At 27.1% G+C, this 12541-nt stretch overlaps 1 long non-coding RNA gene across 3 annotated transcripts; it reads left to right on the top strand.

The window, feature by feature from the left end:
- The first annotated feature begins 3439 nt into the window (after positions 1–3439).
- Positions 3440–11823, top strand: LOC111038996. 3 transcript variants are annotated; one of them, XR_002605059.1, is made up of 9 exons: positions 3440–3752; positions 4486–4683; positions 5526–5818; positions 7621–7692; positions 8497–8594; positions 9062–9161; positions 9255–9554; positions 9634–9860; positions 11335–11823. It is a non-coding gene; the product is annotated as an uncharacterized LOC111038996 (long non-coding RNA). The 3 variants fall into 3 exon arrangements; XR_002605053.1 differs by lacking the exon at positions 11335–11823 and adding an exon at positions 7909–8087 and having other exon boundaries at positions 8497–8602; positions 9634–10433; XR_002605061.1 differs by lacking the exons at positions 8497–8594; positions 11335–11823 and having other exon boundaries at positions 9634–10433.
- Positions 11824–12541: the final 718 nt, after the last annotated feature.

The raw sequence follows: 12541 nt of genomic DNA, 5'->3' as shown, positions 1-12541 counted from the left end.
ATTTTGAAATTTTCAAATGCAAATATAATCGGTTTGAAAAAAAAATTCGAAAATCTGGCACGACAAAATCTAGAGGAACTTCTCACGTTTATTTTGGTGAAAAAATCATGTTTCTACGACTATCGAGAGCTGAGGAAAACTTGAAGTACGAAACCATGTTTTTACGGCCGAATTTCGGTACCATAACGCCCTCTTAACATACATTACTCTTATAAAATATACAAGTATAGTCGCAATGTGCAATAATTTTTGTACATAATTTAAAAAATGTTTTAAGTTTAAAAAATTTAATCAGTATCTGTAGAGTTATTAAAAAAATTTGGGAAATTATGTGTTTGCCCGGCAGGGGGTTGGGCCCCGAAGTCCCCTGGATCAATCCCTGACCACATATTTTTACTTTTACCTATTTAGGTATCTAGGTATTTAGGACTTTTTCACCACAGACTTTTTACTTCGGACTTTTTGGCAGTACCGTTTAGTGCTCATATAATAATAAGCAATATATTTAATGTTATTTTTAATTACAGGCAACAGACCTAAAAACGGCAAAAAAAAATAAAAAAACAAAAAAAGGGACAGGAACGACGGAGGAAGCCTCGGGAACGGCTACGGCCCCTGAAACAGAGTAGCAGGCCCTGGAAACGGCGACGGTGCCCAATGACAGCTAATTAAGGAATATTATTTACATATTTAAGATATCCGTGAGCAAAATGTTGTGATAATTGTATTTTAATTTTTAAGTTTATTGTTTTTTTCAGCATACCTAGTATTATAAATTTTTTTTTTATAGGTTTTAAATTTTTTTAATAATTATTATAATTTTTGTGTATTGAAATCTTAAAACGCAAATTCTTACTTATTCATTGGGTGTATACCACTTTTTCCATCAATAAATTTATACATATTGTACAGAGTTGGTTAATTAACTAAGTTTGTCAATAGTCATAGATATCAATTTACAAGTTATGCACATTTCTGATGTGTTTAAAAAAAAAAATATTTTTACATATTGTAGCATTCTATTTTATTGTTTAGTACTGTATTAAATGTCTACTAACCATTAATATATTCTTTCTTGCATTAATGTTATGTAATAATATGTTTGGATGTACAATTTTTCTAATAGTTCTACGTAATAGTTGTATGTTATCAGACATCAATAGAATTAGTTTTAACAACAATCCACATAATTTAAGTAGACAAACTACAGTTAAAATGGTCCTTTTACTTTGGTATTTAGTATTATGTTACCTAGTTACATATTAATTGTAACATTGTATTTGAGTTAAGCTGGGTTCATAGCTATAATATGCACTCACTTTTGGATAAGACACAGCAGATGACATTGTTGTTTACTTGGCTTGAGAGAGTGAATAATAAATTCATCCGACATAGTATATTTTAACATAATGCCTTTAACTTATAAATATACGGATGTAACAAAGGATAGTGAAATAAAAAGATTTGTTGTATGAGTAAGTAGTTTTTTTTTTATTATAAAGCACATAATAACAATTTCATACATTCATAAATAATAATAAAAATGATCAATATTTAAACTTTAGAATGTTTTTACTCATGTAGCACCATCATAACACCAAATAATTAATTTACTGATTGGATAATATTTGTAATTTTCTACTTCGACTACCTGTACCTAATGCCTTAATACCTTTGTTTGTTCTATGCATAGTACTGAAAATTGTATGTCTTAGATATAAATTAATAAGATATGTTCTAGGGAAATTTTCACAAGGATGAATCAAATATACATTGTCCATAAGAGAACGGAGTTGTTGACCAACATTTGCTCTTGCAGCAAAGGAAGTAAAATTTTGATTAAAAATTGATTCTAGAGTAAAAACATATAGATAAAAACTAGAGTCAGGCATCATAAATTTACCAAAAACTGATGAAGAATCTTGTTCATGATTTTTGAACAAACAGTAAAACGTTTCACTTGATACATTTGTAGTGGCCTTTCCAAAATTAAGACAAGTGTCACAATTATGTACTGCAATACATTTACTTATTAAATATCCACACACATAGGCTGAGGCATTTTGCTCGGGTAGATAGAGTATTTTATAACCTGATCCCTCAACAGGCAAAGCTTTCAATACAATTGGATTTTTTTCTGGGAATAGTGCTTCTAAATCAACAGATACTGTATCATTAATGGCCGTTAAAATTTCATCTAAATCAGCTCTACAATTAGCACTTTCAGAGTGTTCAATCCCAATTAAATTCTAAATTCTAAATTGTATTAATTGAAATAACAAACTTGTATAACATGTAATATGTTGAAACATTTTAATTATAATAAATAAAAAAAAAAAGAGAGATCTTGAAAAAAGATTATCCATTTAATTAATAAAATCAATTTTATGAATAGCTTCACCTGATAAGTCACCAGTCAACACAAGTTTCTATTCCAGCAGCTACAGTTTTGCTAAATACTTGGGAAGCAAATTTAACTTTAATTTTCTGAAATGAATTTGAATTAAGATGAATGTCAGTTAATTTAGGTGCTAAACAAACATTACGGGTCTTATCTGCTGAATAGAATTTTTCTAAATGAACATTTTCTGCAATTTTATTATTAGATTCAAATTTCTAGTTGAAAAACTTATTTCTTCTAGTCGCTTTAAGTAGATAAGGAGGATCGAACATAAAAACAATCTCTTTTCCTGATAGGTTAAAATAAGGGGTTTCTGCTGTAATACCTAATTGATCAGCAAATTTTTTTAAATTAGACCCTAAATCGGAAATCATTACAAATAAGAAAGTAATTTTATACATGTACTTGTAAAAAAATTGATACATTAGTTAACATAATTCTAAAGTATAAATTATACCAGGTTTAGTGTTGGTGAACTACTAAATCTTTTACTGCTCTCCACTATGGGAATTGCTCCATCTCGAAGTTTAGCTTTTATCTAACATATCTTATTGTAAAAATATTAATTAATTTATATTACACTATTTATTTATTAACTACCAAAGTTATTTTTGAATTTAAGGTTTAGGTTAATACTTAATATACATATCACATATTTTTTAAATCCAGTAACACTGTAACAAATACCCATGTCCTAACTCCTAACAATATAATCTTCCTTGAAATGCCATTGGCATATGCGAAAATTTTCTTTTGATTTCATACCTAGGGCATTTTCCCACAAATATAAAGAGCCTTTGGCTATACCAAAAGTACTACTTTTGTATTGCGTGTTACAACAAGGAATGCATCACTTCATTCTAATATATTTTTCAATTTTTAATTTATATTTTTCTATAGATTTAAGATATCCTACTGAAGTTTCGAATCTCAAGACTAGTGGAAACAATACCATACGTTATATATATTACACATAATAAATTAAAATACCAGAATGGTTTTTAGTTTCTGAACTTTTTATTTTTGTAATAGATGAAAAATGATTTTAAAGTTTAGAAAAATATATGGAACCACTTATTGAAAATGGATGTGAATACTAGTACGTCAAAAATAATGACATCATCATTGCATGCAAGTGAAAATTTTAAAGAATAATAACCGTATACTTTGAATAATTATGTGTTTGTTTTAATACATTTAGGCCAATATAGATGAAATATCAAAACTTTCAGAGACCCATACATTATTAAAACGTTTAGTTTGTTTACAGGCTCCAGTAACTGGTCAGTATATGGTCAGTCAACTTTTTGCACTCATTTTCCACAATCGCAAATTGATGACTCACAACCGGGTAATAATATTTTCAACACATAGTTTATTTATAATGAATTAATGATGAATTATTATTTATAGAGTAAACAAATTTAATTACTAAAGTTAATGAAAATTTACATTATCTTTAATAAAATAAATGTTTCATTTATGACTTATTCAATTTCTCAAAAAATTTGAACTAAAAAATAAGAATATTATTAAAACAATTCAATAGTATCAAATAACTTAGGGAAACATCTTTCGGTAGAATAGGAAATGCTGTATTCAGTAAAGTGTCAGGATGTCCCAAATATATAAAAAAAAATATTCAAATTGTATATTGCTACCTGATGAATATATGAAATTAGACTAGGGCCTATCACTTTGTTGTTTTATCCTGTTCTATATGTATATTTGATCAATTTTCGACCTTTCGGGCACATGTAATCTTGCGAGTTCAACTATTTAAAACCTTGGATTGTAATGGCAAGTTTTAACACAAGCAATCACAAATGCTGTTAGAATAATAATATAATATTATATACATTAAATAAACCAATTTTGAAGTTGATGGTATGTAATTTACTTGTATTTTTAATTATTTTTTTGGATATGATTAAATTTATTGATTCAGGGAGTGATGATTTTCTTAGTTAATTGTGCCTGGTAATCTCATCATTAAATGATATGTTTGTTAAATATCTATCAAAAAAGTAAAACATATGCAATTTAAAATGTTGATTTATTTATTAATCATTGTCTTTTTTCAGTGTTGAAAATGAAGGGAGCAAAATCAGTATAGAACTTAAATATATTTGTTGGAGATAATATGATTCAATACTTGGAAATGGTTCAGTGTTATATTGATAGAAATACAAGTGGCACGGCAATCCTAGTCAGAGCTCTGGACAGATTTTATAAAAGGTTTATGTAATTGGAAAATTGATTTCCTACCAAGATTTTACATTGTAAGTATTTAAATCCACGAAAAAATAATTTAATATAAGATTGATAATAGTATGGTTAACAATTATGGGAGTAACATGAAGATTATTTCTACCGCTGCCCTTTGTCATACTAAGCTACACTTAAATATGTTAAAAGCGCATTTTCATGATAAACTAGCAACTGTAAATCAATCCTAATTACAATCTCAATTACATATTCTTTACATGCAAGTGAAAATTCGTAGAATAATAACCATATTCTTGGAATAATTATGTATGCGTTTTAAAACATTAAGGCCAATAGAGATGAAATAGTATCAAAACTTTCAGTGATCTATACATTATTAAAAGAGCTTGCAGTTTGTTTACACTCATCCAACCAGTGGTGGCATGTACATTTTTCATTCATGATTCATTAGTATCTTTACTAAAATTAAATGATAATGTATTTGCTTCTGAATCCATGGCATCATTAACATCAGATGCTATAGAAAAAGTTAAAGAAATTTTACAAGATTTTTCTGCAAGTCAAATAATTATTATTATAATATATTCAAATTTAATGTAGAAACAAATCTACCAAATTCCAGTCATTTTTTCTACATCTTTGATTTAATTATACTATTTCTATAGATTTATGTTGAGTTTAGGAATTTTTAGAACCAAAAGTATTATTGACGACCAATAAACACTACAATTTTTTCTCATATTTAAATTGACTTAAGTCTAAATATTGATATCTTCACAGTAGTTTTTTAGGGACAAAGTATAAGAACCAAATGTTTGCATTAATGTATATTATGTGTTAAAAATAATTTATCATTTGCTTTTCTTGAACAATAAGAAAAATGTGTCTCTTCTAGGTATAAAAAACCAGCCAACGGCGCCGTATGAATATCAGGCAGCCCAGCAGCCCACGCCGTACCAGCCATCACCCGCCATATACCAATTTCAACCAATGTACAACCCACCAGGCATGTACAACATACTCCCTATGTGTAACCCGCTGTCTATGGAAAACTCACCAGCCTCGTACCACCCACCCACCAAGTCGTACTATCCATCTGCCACCACGTATAACACACTAACCATATCCCGGCGAAATTCCAGCAGCCCAGAAAAGTACCAAGTAACCAATACTAAAAAATAAAAATCAGTAAGTTAAATAATTTATTCAACTTTATTTATAATAATGTACCAAGATTAAAACCTTTGAATTATAATTGATTACAAAATGTCAAATATGTAATAAGCCAAGACACCGTGCCCCGAATTGCCACTGGCGAGAGCCGAGGAGTAAGATGATATTATTTATTTTGTACATTTATAACGGGATTAAGATAATGAACAATTATACAGTGTTGGGTACACATATCTATCATTTGTAGTTATATGATTAACGTAGTTGATGAGGATTATATCTGTAGTTTAAAATGCACGCATTTCATTAAAGATATTTTAGTCTTGAAATGTTATCCACTGTTTACAAAAATAATTTACCTATAAAATACCATAACATAACTTACCCTGATACTAAAATATATTGTATAATATATTCTATACTGCAGCCTGTTGGGTAAATAAAGTTTTTATAACGACAAGGGAAATGATATACACCTGCTTTCAAAAATTCAAATGATTAATAACATAATAATAAGTGGTTTTACAAGGCGTTTCCCGTGGTTTTATGAAATTTTTTTTAGATTTTAATTTTGCATCATATTATAATTTAGTCCCTTACTTACAATTGGCTTTCATGAAATAATTTATAGTATTTAATTTTCAATGCTGCAATCGCTTTGTATTAAACTTACTAAATTTTTTTTTTTTGTTATTAAAGGATTTTTATTCAATCTGTTACAATAAAATAGAACAATAAAAACAATTGATGAATTAAATAAAAATAAAAATAAATAACGACAGATTAGTCTGAGTGTAGAGGCCTCCCAGCGGAGGTACTACGACATGAGTAAGATAAGATAATATTAATAATAATAAATATATACATAAATACATTATACCTAATATCTAGGTATTATATTTAATGATTTTGATTTTATTAATTCGAAAAGGCATATTATCAGGGTTTGGGATTTATAGCATTTAAAAACACAATAATAAGCTCTAAAATATGCACTTATAAACCGTAAAATATACATATAAAAAATTTAAAAAAAAAGCATTTAATATATTTATTATTATTTATTATTTTATTAATAATTATTAATTACAATTAGTGTACTCAATATAAAAAATTTAAAAAAATCTACTGATTGTTAACTTGTTTCTTAAATTTCCGAGTTTTTTGAATCTTATTCGTGATTGGAAAAGTTAAAAATTAAATTTTTCATTTAAATCAATGAATAAATAATTTTACATTTACCGGGAATACCTCTAGTTTCAAAGCATTTAATGACTGCAATATATTAAAATTATCGCATTGCTCGGATCGCAACATTTTATATAAAATGTAAAGATATGGGCAATCAGGCCATCATAATATTTTCAAACTACGAAAATTATTAGGAGTTGTGAGTTGCATATTGCGAATAGGTACATAAGACTATGAGTAAGCTGCATTACTATTTTCTTTTTTAGTGAAGTTGAAATTTTGAAAAATTTTCTAAAATATGCAAATTATGCAAAATAACGTAAAAATAAGCAGTTTCCGGCAAAATTTATGAAATATGCAAAAATAAAATATGCACATTCAAATTTTAGATTTGGTATCACGGCATTGAGAAATGAATTTATTTTGCACTCTGCTACATTTTACAATAAATAAAAAAAGTATGCAATTGCTCCCGAAGCTTGCATATCATTAAACAAAAATACCTAGCAAACATATATTTTTATATTTTATACTTCTTTTGTATGAATCTGAACAATAATGTAGGTATTACCATTATATTAAAATTCTAAATAGACTTTAAATTCATTAATTAATCTATGTTTCAGATAGGCAAGGGGAGCCACTCGAAATTCGGCCACCAAGGATCCGAAAAAGAAATCCATTTATGACACCGAGTTGTAAGTTTCAAACATACTTTAGAACACAAATACACAATACTGTTCAATATAGAAAACTATAAAAATCATTAACTAGATAAAAATAAAATATATTTTTTTTTTATACAATCTTCTAAACGATGAGATAGCGATTAATTTAAATTTAATTATGTAGAAAATAGATCATCTGAGGATTTTGAATTTATAAACAGAAGTTAATTGTACTTTATATTTTAGATAAACCAAAAACGATAAGGGAAGCCCAAAAGTAATTTATTTAATAATAAAAACTCGACTTTTTATTTATATGAAACCTAGTTTCAAAGAAAATAGGAACAACATTTTAGTTTCGTATCTTACTTGCAAGTGTACCTACGTCCTACACTTATACATTCATTATTATTTCAATGTAAAAGGTAAATGATTTAACTCTTCGGTTGGGTACAATTTTATTTTTGTTAATATATAACTAAAATAAATAATTAATTTACACAGATAAGGTTACAAACCTACAATATTATTTATATCTTAATGACACTAACTGAATTCTATTTCCTAAAGTCGTAATGATGGTAAATCTGTTATGTTACAACTAACAACCACCAAATTATGATTTAGAACTTAATTTTACTCTATATAAACAAACGATTAAAATATTAACTTTAACTGTGTAAAATAAAATAAAATAAATGATTATACTAATATTTTATAAGATATTAATTCAGGGTTTATATTATTTTTTTGTCTTCTCAATTATTAACTTAACTATTAGCCATATCAAATTTCATACATCTTAATCAATACAATTTTTGTGATTTCTTACAGTTCTTATGGCTTCTGAAACACACATCTAAAATGTAAATACTTATTAATTATGTATTATATTAAATGGATACAGCAAACGGTACAGTTGGGAAGTCCAGGTACAATGGTAACATTTTCGATAATATTATTTAGTTTTAAGCAAATACAAACTTAAGCTCAGATTTTGCACTCATTTGATGAAATAACTTATAATCTTTATAAATATTAAAATATGCTTATATTGGACATTGGCTTTCCAAGTAAATCCAAAAAAAATGTCATAAAAAAAAAAATGTTACTAACGTACCCCATCATTATTTTGTCAATATTTGAACTTCAAATGTTAATATTAACAACAAATTGTACCTAAATATTTTCGTTGATCATTTTTTTGAACTTCTATAAATCTAACTTATAGGGAAATTTATATCAAGTTTTCAAGTATTTTAAATCTGCAAACAATTGTTTATCAACAGTGATAAAAAAAAATCAAAAAACTTACAATATTTCAAATGCCTATGAATTGCTCAAAAATAAGTAATAGATTTCTTAAACAAAATTTGTATTTCTTGCAAATGATTTGCAGGTCGCTTAACCAAGGCAACACCTTGGAAGAAATTAATACATCATTACTAAATATGCCGAAAGACTATGCTCTAGGACATTGTGTGGCCAAATATATATGTGTGAGTGCTGATATCGCTATATATTTCAATAACATAGTTTTCTTGATAAAATATTGTTAATGTTTTTAATTTATTTATTCAAATATAATTTAGGAGCATTTACAACAGAGTTGGCGACCTCATGGACCAAAGACAAAATGTTGGCAGCGTAGCATATTTGCAAGAAAACGATCAATTTATTTGCTATTTAATTACCAAGGAGCTTAGCAAACAATAACCTACATATAATAGTATAACTGCGGCTATTACAAAATTATGTGATCTTATTGTAGAACATGGTGTAAAAAAACTAGCTAACACGCGTATTGGTTGTGGTCTAGACAAATTAGATTGGGGGTAATAGTTAGAGGTATTATCGAGGATTTGTTTCAGAACGTCGGATGTTCGATCAAAGTTTGTAATTTTACACCATTTAGCCTTAATAGCGCAAAGTTCTATGGCATGCAGTTAATTATGTTTTAATGTTTTCCAGAATCTATCATTAGAGTTACAAATGCTTCGAATCAACATCCATCTGTTGTAAGACGTTATGAAAATATTAAAGACATAGGGAGGCGATAATTTGAAAAATTAAACATTTTATTATATTCTCGGAAAACTACCACACTACCAGTATATTGGGATGAACATTTTCAGGCGGTTGATGATAAATACTGCTTCAAATCACGATACAATAAAGACTGTCAGGTGGATCATGAAGTTTGTATTTGTTATCATTATACAAACAAAAAATCAACAGACCATTTTTCATATCAAAAATTTGTTAAAAAGGACTTATAAAAATTTAAATGATATTAAAGCCGATTTTTATGTTTCGGTCGCGACTAGAAATGAAATGAAAACCGTTTTTATAGCTCTCATGATCTATACAAGCAATAGTAGTCCCATTGGCTTTCTGTGTATTATACTATCTGAAATTCTGCACCTATAGTAACAGGTTGCACTGTTGTAGGTACCTACTAAAATAGTAAAATCCTAGGTACACCATTGACAATAGGTAGTACAAAATACTAGATTATAGTTTTAGTTTATACACTGTCCTAAAGTAGTCAGTAGAGAATCATTATCACTTATTAGTTGTATATAAATATTAGGTAGTACCTAATATTATTTTAAACCTAGTTGCAAAAGTATTAAAATGTAGGTTTATATATGTAGACTATTTAATTCATGTTTTTATTAGTATATCTATTTAATTGTAGTAGTAAAGCTATTGAAATTGTTTCTAATAATTTGTCCGAAATTACAATTCATGAAATTTTAGTAATTGTTCCCAAGTTAGGTTAGGTAGTCATAAAAAAAATGATGACTAAGCATTTTGGATTTTTTTAAACAGTGTAAAAAATTTAAGAATCATCTTTTCTTAAAATAATAAACTTTTTCACTAACAAATAAAAATTGTATAATCAATAATAATACATGTAGGTACTTATGTCCTATACATCGAAAAACATTTTTTTAAATTAAAATTTTTTCTTATCTACAGAAATAGTGCCAAAATATTTTGAAAATTATATTTATATCGAGTTTAGAAATGTTGATAATATAAATATTCATTGAGCAATTGAAGACTTTAAAAAAATTTTAATTGGTTTTTTCGAAAACAGTTTTACAATCACCTGTAAAATTGTAAATAATTTAGTAAAATTTCAAAATATTTTATCATACATATCTGTAAACGTATTTTTAATTTTCTAACTTTATAGTTTTTTTTTCGAAGTGTAACATATTGACCCCACAATTTTGAGCACTGAGACTTATTGTATAGAATTCCATTTATAAATTATAATGTACCAAAGTAGTATTAATCTGAAATATAAGTAAAATAATTGAATAAGGTAGGTATACTTTAGGACGTTGAAGCAATTTAATTAGTTATTCTTTCAAATTGTTAATAATATTGTTTTTGAATGAATTAACAATGTAAAAACAAATTGTATTATAAATGTTGATGTTGCACTTGTTAATCCCACTGATGAGAAGTAAAAATGTTGTATAGCACTACAGAAAATCTTATAATTTAGTTACATGAATGGAAAGATTCTATACAGAGAACTTTTTTCTTAAGCACTTTTTCCACGTTTTTGTTTTTATAAAATGTGCGAATGTTTAATACTTAGTACTCACAATGTATCTAACACTAATTGTTTTCATTTGTTCATTAAAATTTTAGTTATATTCATAAGATAACCTGAAAAAAAGATGTTGGCTGTCAAAGTTAAAAATTGCTCTGCTGAACAATTGGATATTTTGAAATAGCTCAAATAGCTCATTCTCAGACCACGTAATGTAACACAAACTATATAATGTCATAAACAATCATTTCGACGTCCTCGGTCAACACATACTGCAACAACTCGAAATATTACCAAAATTAAGTGTGACTTTGTTGGATTCATCTCTTAAAATAATATTTAAATCAGTAACGCAATACAATATTAAGCTGATGATATGAGGGTTATTTTTAAAATCATTTTTGTGTCTGTCCACGCTTAGGAACAGCTTCATTTTTTAACTTCAATATTATATAATGTTATTATTTTCTGGTTGGAAACTGAATGTCAATGATACTTTAAAACACAACAGCCATTTGATATTTTTTATAGTCAATCCTCTTTTAATTTTTTTATTAAAGTGTTGATAAAAATGTTAATAAATTTAAGACTTGAGTTTTAAGTAATTTATACACGGATTAACGATCCTTATATAAGTAGGATATAAGTCTTTCAAGTTCCTACCTCCCCATTTGTTTTACTTTAAAAACTACGATGTTATTTATATTGATCGACATTTTAATAGATATAGGTAATAGGCTGTACAATAGAACAGTACGAAAACAATTTTTACCGTATATTTTTACTTTATTATTGTATCTCAAATTGACCACATTATTTTACAATATAATAATAATAATATGTCAATAATTATAATTTGAGTGCAATCACTTTTATACATGGCATTTTACAAAATATGTAATACTTAGAACTAATTTGATCGTAGGTATGATATGATTTCATTAATAAATTGTATCCGACAAAAATGACGAAATGATGCAATGTTAATGGTTGTTGATCTCGAAACTCGAAAGTTGAAATCACGACATTATTGAGCCCATTTTCACTAGTGCCGTTTTTCGTTTTTTTTTTCAATTTGCCAAATATAAGCCAGTTGCGTCAACCACGTCATCAAGGCCGGTGTCAACAACGGCGCAGCAATATTGGCGACGGCCAATTACAATTTACAACAGGTACGACAATATAATCCGAATGATACGGCAATAACAACAAGTGGAATTGATATCATTAACAACGATATCAATTGTACATAATAATTAATTTACATAATGATAATAGAGAGAAACAATAGATAGGAATAATAAT

This window comes from Myzus persicae, unplaced genomic scaffold (genome assembly GCF_001856785.1).
Source record: "Myzus persicae strain clone G006 unplaced genomic scaffold, MPER_G0061.0, whole genome shotgun sequence".
Taxonomy (NCBI): domain Eukaryota; kingdom Metazoa; phylum Arthropoda; class Insecta; order Hemiptera; family Aphididae; genus Myzus; species Myzus persicae.
The sequence above is the reverse complement of the archived record's forward strand: the minus strand, read 5'-3'. Positions and strand labels throughout refer to the sequence as shown.